Genomic DNA, 9,472 nt, shown 5'->3' on the forward strand with positions numbered 1-9,472 from the left:
TCCTGCTGGCACCTACCACAACATTAAGCAGGGAATCGTGAGGTTCTAACCGGCCACGACTGCAGTTTCGCTCTCCTCAGAGCTCGTCAGGTAGCAAAGTATGAAATAAAACACGTTATGCAGGTCAAGGGCCGTCCTACGACTAAGGACTATCAAGAACTCAGGGGTGACGACAAAAAGCGTCATCCCCCCTGTGCCTTGGGCGCCCACCAGAATCGGTAATCTCAATTAAACATCTAGGGAAAAGAGGAGACAAGAGAGAGAGAGAGAGAGTATGTGTGTGTGTGTGTGTGTGTGCATAGAAGGCAACATGGATGGACCGTGTGTGACAGGTGACCAAGGAACTGTGAAAGGAGAAAGGAACACAGGTTAGGGTTAGAGTGGTGCCAGAGTGGATGTGTAAGGAAAAAAGTGTGTAAATTAGAATTAGTAGGAAGGCCAGGGAGAGCCGAAGACACCGAAACCATAGGCCCAAAAGGGAGGTGATAGTGAAACAAAGAGAGAGAACGGCCTAGGGTTGGGGTGAGGAGACTAAGGAGGAGGTAGGGGGGGAGGGGGGTGGGAGAAAAGACACCAGGGCGGGACCTATGGTTAGGTAAGAGGTAGGAGGGGTTGGGGTTAGGGTAAACAGGTCGGCAAGGAGGTAGGGGTTAAGGAAGGATGGAAACAAGGTCAGCAGGGTTAAGGTTAGAGCAGGAGAGACAAAGCCGAAAGAAGAACCATCAGTGGATATCAGTATGGGATGTGGGTGGAAAGGAGAGACAGGCTCCACAACATGAGTGTGGAGGTGTGGTGGAGGGACTCACAGATGGCCACAGGTGAAGGAATGTAGAGAGGAGTGTCCAGTCCATGCAGGGGAGGAGTCCACGTGTAGATGGGAAGCCTGGGTGAATAGGGAGCGATGAATGGGCTGGTGTGATCATGACATGGCACAGTCAACAATGACCCGCACGCAGTCACAACACAGCCATGCTATACCACCGGAGATAGACAACTACCCCGTGGAAAAATAGCATATTGAGAATCCCACGATGTAGACTGAATCCAGGGTTGTGGCCATGCCAAGCCGCAGGGAGCACAGGCAGCATCCAGAGAGAACAGGCCCACCACTCCGAAGGTCAAAGGTCAAAAGCTCCCAGGGGTCAGAACCACACGTACGTCAGGTCCCCCAGTCACAACGGCCACCTACGGTGCAGGGTGTTTAAGGGTCACGTCCGATATTCCCCCAGCCTGGCAAAGGGTCACAAGCTGATCTTCCCCCGCGCACACACACCACCCATGCAAATCAGAGGTGCTTGGTCAAAGAACGTCACCCAGGCACCCGCAACCGGCGCAATGCACAGGTCACATCCGATATTCCCAGGCACTGCAACCAGCATAAGCAACGCCCTAGTAACGGTAGACCAAGGCTTCTGCAAGGGGCCAGAGGCCCCACAGAAGGCGCGAGCGGCAGGGGAGCAAAGTGACGCGACCGTAGAACGTGACCCCCCAGAGCCAAAGGCCAGAGACAGTCAGAGAGCAGGAACCGTCCAGCAGATGGTGCCACAGAGAGGGAGAGCGGTGCTTCACATAGGCCGTGAAGTTGGTGGAGCAGCTCAGCTTATGTAGTTTGACCCCGTGGGGACACGTCCTCCCGGGTCCAAGGAGGGACGGCGGGTAGATGAACCAGAGCTGAGATCAGCCTGGGGTTGAAGAAAAGCGCAGTGTAACACAGACGTAGGACCCGTCATGGTAGAGGTGAATCCAAATCTTCCGGGATGTGAGCAGGCTACCATTAAGCAGGTCTTCCCGATGACAGAGTGCAACTGTTTCCACACTACGCCGACCGCCACCCTGAGAGGTCCTCCCCCTGCGTACTACTACTCAGCCCATTCGTCGATACCATAGCAGACAGACACCCCCGCCCAGAACGGACGTTTGTGGAGTGAATGCGGAGGACGTCAGGGACAGTTCGTCGATTGAGGCATAGATAGGAAGAGAGGTCAGATGCGTAGTGAAACGCAGTCAATGACGGTCTATTTTGCCCATGACAGGAGGTGCTGTCTCTCTCCCAGAAGACCCGTCATCGGCTTTAGCGTGGCTCGGTGGTGTCCCGCCCCGGGGAAGGCGTGGTACCGGGGGGAGCGTGGCCTAGTTACCACCCGAGGGTCCAGAGAAGGCCGTCTGGGGGCGGGGTCAGGACACGTCCACGGCCGGTCCAGCAGACACAGGAAAGGTGGGTATGACACTCCATGATGTGACAAGACCCGCTCCGGCTGTGAGTGTAGGCCTTGTGCCGTCTCTAGAAGACGGGGAGGCCGAGAGGAGTAGAGAGGCCAGGGGTCGAAGGTCAAGTGGAGTGCCCAGCAGGTCAAGCCCCCTGTTCAGGAGGGCCTTCTTCTGTGGGGGCATGTTTATAGGTGGGGGCAAGGCTATAGCAGGGTGGCCCTTGGACCGTCAGTGCGGTGCAGAGTGTCTCTGTTCTTCAGCCCGAGAGCTTGTGTGAGGAGAGGAGCTCCCCACTGCTTCGATCGGGGCCATGCCGGTAAAGGGCATTCTGACCTACGTGTTGAGTGTAGAGGGCGTGCGAGGCCCGGTCCCCCTTGGGACTATAGCCGTATACCCCGAAGAGGCGTTTCGTTGGCCCGCCCGCTGGGTCTCCAATGTAACCGCGAGGATCTGGCAGGATGAAGCAAATGGCCGTGAGTTGTCACGTGCACTTATGAAGTTTCAACACCGTTTCCCTCGCTGAGTCTACCCCGATTGTAGGCCGGTCTCTCTCCAGAATCCCACGACGACGACCATCTTCTTGCGTCTGCATGCTAATGCGTCAGCGACAACACTCACAGTCCGTGTCTGTCCCAGGGAGGACTGCAGCGCGCGCGAGAGGGGGAAGCGTCCATCTTCCAGACTACGCTGTGTTACACGTGGGGACTGAGCGCCCGTGGAGAGAGGTGGGGCTTACGCAACAAGGAATCCGACGTTCCCCTGAGGGGTAATTCGGTGGCCCCCCAATGGGGCCTCAGCGGCATGGCCCTACATGCGCTGGCTGGGTTAGGTTGTTATCTCTGATGCCCCCCGCGCCAAGCAGTTCAGTACTTCGACCCGCATAGGCTTAGGGGGAAATGCACTCGTATCCTAGAGCCATGTAGATCTTCCACCAGAGGGGGTAGGGGAGTAGACCCCCTCCAGGACCCCAAAGGGGTCCCAGGCCTGTAGACCCTGTTGCGCTCGCGGCCCAGGGTAAGTATAGGTCTAAGCACTAAAGAGGACGTTAGTAACCGATGGGTACATGGATGACCACCCCCGAATCCACTGACGGACGTGTGCGCACCACAGGGTCTAAGCAGGAGCGTGCTCTGAGGTCTTCTGTCCCCACAAGAGAGGTTCCCCCCGAGAGAGGTAGGTGACCTCGGGTGTCAAGGTTCACTCGTGGGTAGCAGAGGTGACCGGCCACCGTAGCACATGCTACATCCGAGTGTAGACACAGGGGGGTTCCACTCGTCCAATCCGAAGCGCGCAGCGCCGAGGCGCGTAGCGCGGAGGTGCCGCGCTGAGGCGCGTAGCGCCGAGGTGCCGCGCTGAGGTAGTCCATCTAATCTTCTTCACCCCACTGGTGATGGCAGCAGGGCCGTCTACCTCTTCCGTCGGTAGGAAGCATGAGAAGGGAGGGGTCACTCCTGTCTCCTCCCCCTGAGTCCGGTCAGGAGGAGTGACTCGTAAAGCAGCGGAGCCGGTAAAACCGTGGTCCAAGCCTGAGGCCGGCTTGAAAATCAACCGTAGCCACGGCTTGAAAATCAACCGTAGCCACGTCAGGACTGCTTTAGATGAAGTGGTGGGGTGGGCTGGACCGTAGCCTGGGCCTACGGCCGGAGGGGTCAAAGATCCCCCCGTTGCCGTGTGAGGGCCGGATGATGTGTAGTACACATCACCGAAGGAGGGAGCTGAGACAGCTCGGTCATCAGAGATGACAGAGGATCACAGGCTATGACCGAGGATCACAGGCTATGTGCGGAGGACCAAGTCCCCGACGGTCCAGCCCCCAGGATGGGCGATGATGGTCCAGTGGAGGCCAATCCGGGTCCTCTTCAAGAGATGGGGCATGAGCGTGAGTGAATGGATGCACCTGAGTGTGTGAGTGCGTGTCCTACCTTGGCCCGGTAGCTAACCTAATCTAGGGGGAGCCTGCCTGAAAAATTCAAAAGCCTATCCAGGGCCTGGTTTTGATGAGTAGAGGACATCTGCACTTGTCGTGCTGCTGGGGAGGAAAGGGGGGTTAATGGACAGGACACATGAGTGCCATGAATGCAATAAATGAGGGCGCTCTGGGGAAGAGCGCCGCAGACATACATGAGTATGTGGAAGACAGGGCATGGGAGACAGAATTAAAGCGTGGGGGTGTGTGTGTGTGTGTGTGTGTGGGAGAGAGAGCAGTTAGGGGAGAGCGGATAGAGGGAGATCAGCTAGAGAGAGAACAGCTAGAGAGAGAACAGCTAGAGAGAGAACAGCTAGAGAGAGAACAGCTAGAGAGAGAACAGCTAGAGAGAGAACAGCTAGAGAGAGCACGCGTGTGTGTGGGTGTGTGAGAGAGAGAGAGAGCAAGAGAGGGGCTCTTCCGAGCAAATAAAAGGTGTAGTCAAAAACGCAGAACTCCACTCCCTGGGAGGTGCCTTCCTGCTGGCACCTACCACAACATTAAGCAGGGAATCGTGAGGTTCTAACCGGCCACGACTGCAGTTTCGCTCTCCTCAGAGCTCGTCAGGTAGCAAAGTATGAAATAAAACACGTTATGCAGGTCAAGGGCCGTCCTACGACTAAGGACTATCAAGAACTCAGGGGTGACGACAAAAAGCGTCATCCCCCCTGTGCCTTGGGCGCCCACCAGAATCGGTAATCTCAATTAAACATCTAGGGAAAAGAGGAGACAAGAGAGAGAGAGAGAGAGTATGTGTGTGTGTGTGTGTGTGTGCATAGAAGGCAACATGGATGGACCGTGTGTGACAGGTGACCAAGGAACTGTGAAAGGAGAAAGGAACACAGGTTAGGGTTAGAGTGGTGCCAGAGTGGATGTGTAAGGAAAAAAGTGTGTAAATTAGAATTAGTAGGAAGGCCAGGGAGAGCCGAAGACACCGAAACCATAGGCCCAAAAGGGAGGTGATAGTGAAACAAAGAGAGAGAACGGCCTAGGGTTGGGGTGAGGAGACTAAGGAGGAGGTAGGGGGGGAGGGGGGTGGGAGAAAAGACACCAGGGCGGGACCTATGGTTAGGTAAGAGGTAGGAGGGGTTGGGGTTAGGGTAAACAGGTCGGCAAGGAGGTAGGGGTTAAGGAAGGATGGAAACAAGGTCAGCAGGGTTAAGGTTAGAGCAGGAGAGACAAAGCCGAAAGAAGAACCATCAGTGGATATCAGTATGGGATGTGGGTGGAAAGGAGAGACAGGCTCCACAACATGAGTGTGGAGGTGTGGTGGAGGGACTCACAGATGGCCACAGGTGAAGGAATGTAGAGAGGAGTGTCCAGTCCATGCAGGGGAGGAGTCCACGTGTAGATGGGAAGCCTGGGTGAATAGGGAGCGATGAATGGGCTGGTGTGATCATGACATGGCACAGTCAACAATGACCCGCACGCAGTCACAACACAGCCATGCTATACCACCGGAGATAGACAACTACCCCGTGGAAAAATAGCATATTGAGAATCCCACGATGTAGACTGAATCCAGGGTTGTGGCCATGCCAAGCCGCAGGGAGCACAGGCAGCATCCAGAGAGAACAGGCCCACCACTCCGAAGGTCAAAGGTCAAAAGCTCCCAGGGGTCAGAACCACACGTACGTCAGGTCCCCCAGTCACAACGGCCACCTACGGTGCAGGGTGTTTAAGGGTCACGTCCGATATTCCCCCAGCCTGGCAAAGGGTCACAAGCTGATCTTCCCCCGCGCACACACACCACCCATGCAAATCAGAGGTGCTTGGTCAAAGAACGTCACCCAGGCACCCGCAACCGGCGCAATGCACAGGTCACATCCGATATTCCCAGGCACTGCAACCAGCATAAGCAACGCCCTAGTAACGGTAGACCAAGGCTTCTGCAAGGGGCCAGAGGCCCCACAGAAGGCGCGAGCGGCAGGGGAGCAAAGTGACGCGACCGTAGAACGTGACCCCCCAGAGCCAAAGGCCAGAGACAGTCAGAGAGCAGGAACCGTCCAGCAGATGGTGCCACAGAGAGGGAGAGCGGTGCTTCACATAGGCCGTGAAGTTGGTGGAGCAGCTCAGCTTATGTAGTTTGACCCCGTGGGGACACGTCCTCCCGGGTCCAAGGAGGGACGGCGGGTAGATGAACCAGAGCTGAGATCAGCCTGGGGTTGAAGAAAAGCGCAGTGTAACACAGACGTAGGACCCGTCATGGTAGAGGTGAATCCAAATCTTCCGGGATGTGAGCAGGCTACCATTAAGCAGGTCTTCCCGATGACAGAGTGCAACTGTTTCCACACTACGCCGACCGCCACCCTGAGAGGTCCTCCCCCTGCGTACTACTACTCAGCCCATTCGTCGATACCATAGCAGACAGACACCCCCGCCCAGAACGGACGTTTGTGGAGTGAATGCGGAGGACGTCAGGGACAGTTCGTCGATTGAGGCATAGATAGGAAGAGAGGTCAGATGCGTAGTGAAACGCAGTCAATGACGGTCTATTTTGCCCATGACAGGAGGTGCTGTCTCTCTCCCAGAAGACCCGTCATCGGCTTTAGCGTGGCTCGGTGGTGTCCCGCCCCGGGGAAGGCGTGGTACCGGGGGGAGCGTGGCCTAGTTACCACCCGAGGGTCCAGAGAAGGCCGTCTGGGGGCGGGGTCAGGACACGTCCACGGCCGGTCCAGCAGACACAGGAAAGGTGGGTATGACACTCCATGATGTGACAAGACCCGCTCCGGCTGTGAGTGTAGGCCTTGTGCCGTCTCTAGAAGACGGGGAGGCCGAGAGGAGTAGAGAGGCCAGGGGTCGAAGGTCAAGTGGAGTGCCCAGCAGGTCAAGCCCCCTGTTCAGGAGGGCCTTCTTCTGTGGGGGCATGTTTATAGGTGGGGGCAAGGCTATAGCAGGGTGGCCCTTGGACCGTCAGTGCGGTGCAGAGTGTCTCTGTTCTTCAGCCCGAGAGCTTGTGTGAGGAGAGGAGCTCCCCACTGCTTCGATCGGGGCCATGCCGGTAAAGGGCATTCTGACCTACGTGTTGAGTGTAGAGGGCGTGCGAGGCCCGGTCCCCCTTGGGACTATAGCCGTATACCCCGAAGAGGCGTTTCGTTGGCCCGCCCGCTGGGTCTCCAATGTAACCGCGAGGATCTGGCAGGATGAAGCAAATGGCCGTGAGTTGTCACGTGCACTTATGAAGTTTCAACACCGTTTCCCTCGCTGAGTCTACCCCGATTGTAGGCCGGTCTCTCTCCAGAATCCCACGACGACGACCATCTTCTTGCGTCTGCATGCTAATGCGTCAGCGACAACACTCACAGTCCGTGTCTGTCCCAGGGAGGACTGCAGCGCGCGCGAGAGGGGGAAGCGTCCATCTTCCAGACTACGCTGTGTTACACGTGGGGACTGAGCGCCCGTGGAGAGAGGTGGGGCTTACGCAACAAGGAATCCGACGTTCCCCTGAGGGGTAATTCGGTGGCCCCCCAATGGGGCCTCAGCGGCATGGCCCTACATGCGCTGGCTGGGTTAGGTTGTTATCTCTGATGCCCCCCGCGCCAAGCAGTTCAGTACTTCGACCCGCATAGGCTTAGGGGGAAATGCACTCGTATCCTAGAGCCATGTAGATCTTCCACCAGAGGGGGTAGGGGAGTAGACCCCCTCCAGGACCCCAAAGGGGTCCCAGGCCTGTAGACCCTGTTGCGCTCGCGGCCCAGGGTAAGTATAGGTCTAAGCACTAAAGAGGACGTTAGTAACCGATGGGTACATGGATGACCACCCCCGAATCCACTGACGGACGTGTGCGCACCACAGGGTCTAAGCAGGAGCGTGCTCTGAGGTCTTCTGTCCCCACAAGAGAGGTTCCCCCCGAGAGAGGTAGGTGACCTCGGGTGTCAAGGTTCACTCGTGGGTAGCAGAGGTGACCGGCCACCGTAGCACATGCTACATCCGAGTGTAGACACAGGGGGGTTCCACTCGTCCAATCCGAAGCGCGCAGCGCCGAGGCGCGTAGCGCGGAGGTGCCGCGCTGAGGCGCGTAGCGCCGAGGTGCCGCGCTGAGGTAGTCCATCTAATCTTCTTCACCCCACTGGTGATGGCAGCAGGGCCGTCTACCTCTTCCGTCGGTAGGAAGCATGAGAAGGGAGGGGTCACTCCTGTCTCCTCCCCCTGAGTCCGGTCAGGAGGAGTGACTCGTAAAGCAGCGGAGCCGGTAAAACCGTGGTCCAAGCCTGAGGCCGGCTTGAAAATCAACCGTAGCCACGGCTTGAAAATCAACCGTAGCCACGTCAGGACTGCTTTAGATGAAGTGGTGGGGTGGGCTGGACCGTAGCCTGGGCCTACGGCCGGAGGGGTCAAAGATCCCCCCGTTGCCGTGTGAGGGCCGGATGATGTGTAGTACACATCACCGAAGGAGGGAGCTGAGACAGCTCGGTCATCAGAGATGACAGAGGATCACAGGCTATGACCGAGGATCACAGGCTATGTGCGGAGGACCAAGTCCCCGACGGTCCAGCCCCCAGGATGGGCGATGATGGTCCAGTGGAGGCCAATCCGGGTCCTCTTCAAGAGATGGGGCATGAGCGTGAGTGAATGGATGCACCTGAGTGTGTGAGTGCGTGTCCTACCTTGGCCCGGTAGCTAACCTAATCTAGGGGGAGCCTGCCTGAAAAATTCAAAAGCCTATCCAGGGCCTGGTTTTGATGAGTAGAGGACATCTGCACTTGTCGTGCTGCTGGGGAGGAAAGGGGGGTTAATGGACAGGACACATGAGTGCCATGAATGCAATAAATGAGGGCGCTCTGGGGAAGAGCGCCGCAGACATACATGAGTATGTGGAAGACAGGGCATGGGAGACAGAATTAAAGCGTGGGGGTGTGTGTGTGTGTGTGTGTGTGGGAGAGAGAGCAGTTAGGGGAGAGCGGATAGAGGGAGATCAGCTAGAGAGAGAACAGCTAGAGAGAGAACAGCTAGAGAGAGAACAGCTAGAGAGAGAACAGCTAGAGAGAGAACAGCTAGAGAGAGAACAGCTAGAGAGAGCACGCGTGTGTGTGGGTGTGTGAGAGAGAGAGAGAGCAAGAGAGGGGCTCTTCCGAGCAAATAAAAGGTGTAGTCAAAAACGCAGAACTCCACTCCCTGGGAGGTGCCTTCCTGCTGGCACCTACCACAACATTAAGCAGGGAATCGTGAGGTTCTAACCGGCCACGACTGCAGTTTCGCTCTCCTCAGAGCTCGTCAGGTAGCAAAGTATGAAATAAAACACGTTATGCAGGTCAAGGGCCGTCCTACGACTAAGGACTATCAAGAACTCAGGGGTGA

Source organism: Osmerus mordax, chromosome 21, assembly GCF_038355195.1.
Source record: "Osmerus mordax isolate fOsmMor3 chromosome 21, fOsmMor3.pri, whole genome shotgun sequence".
Classification (NCBI taxonomy): Eukaryota; Metazoa; Chordata; class Actinopteri; order Osmeriformes; family Osmeridae; genus Osmerus; species Osmerus mordax.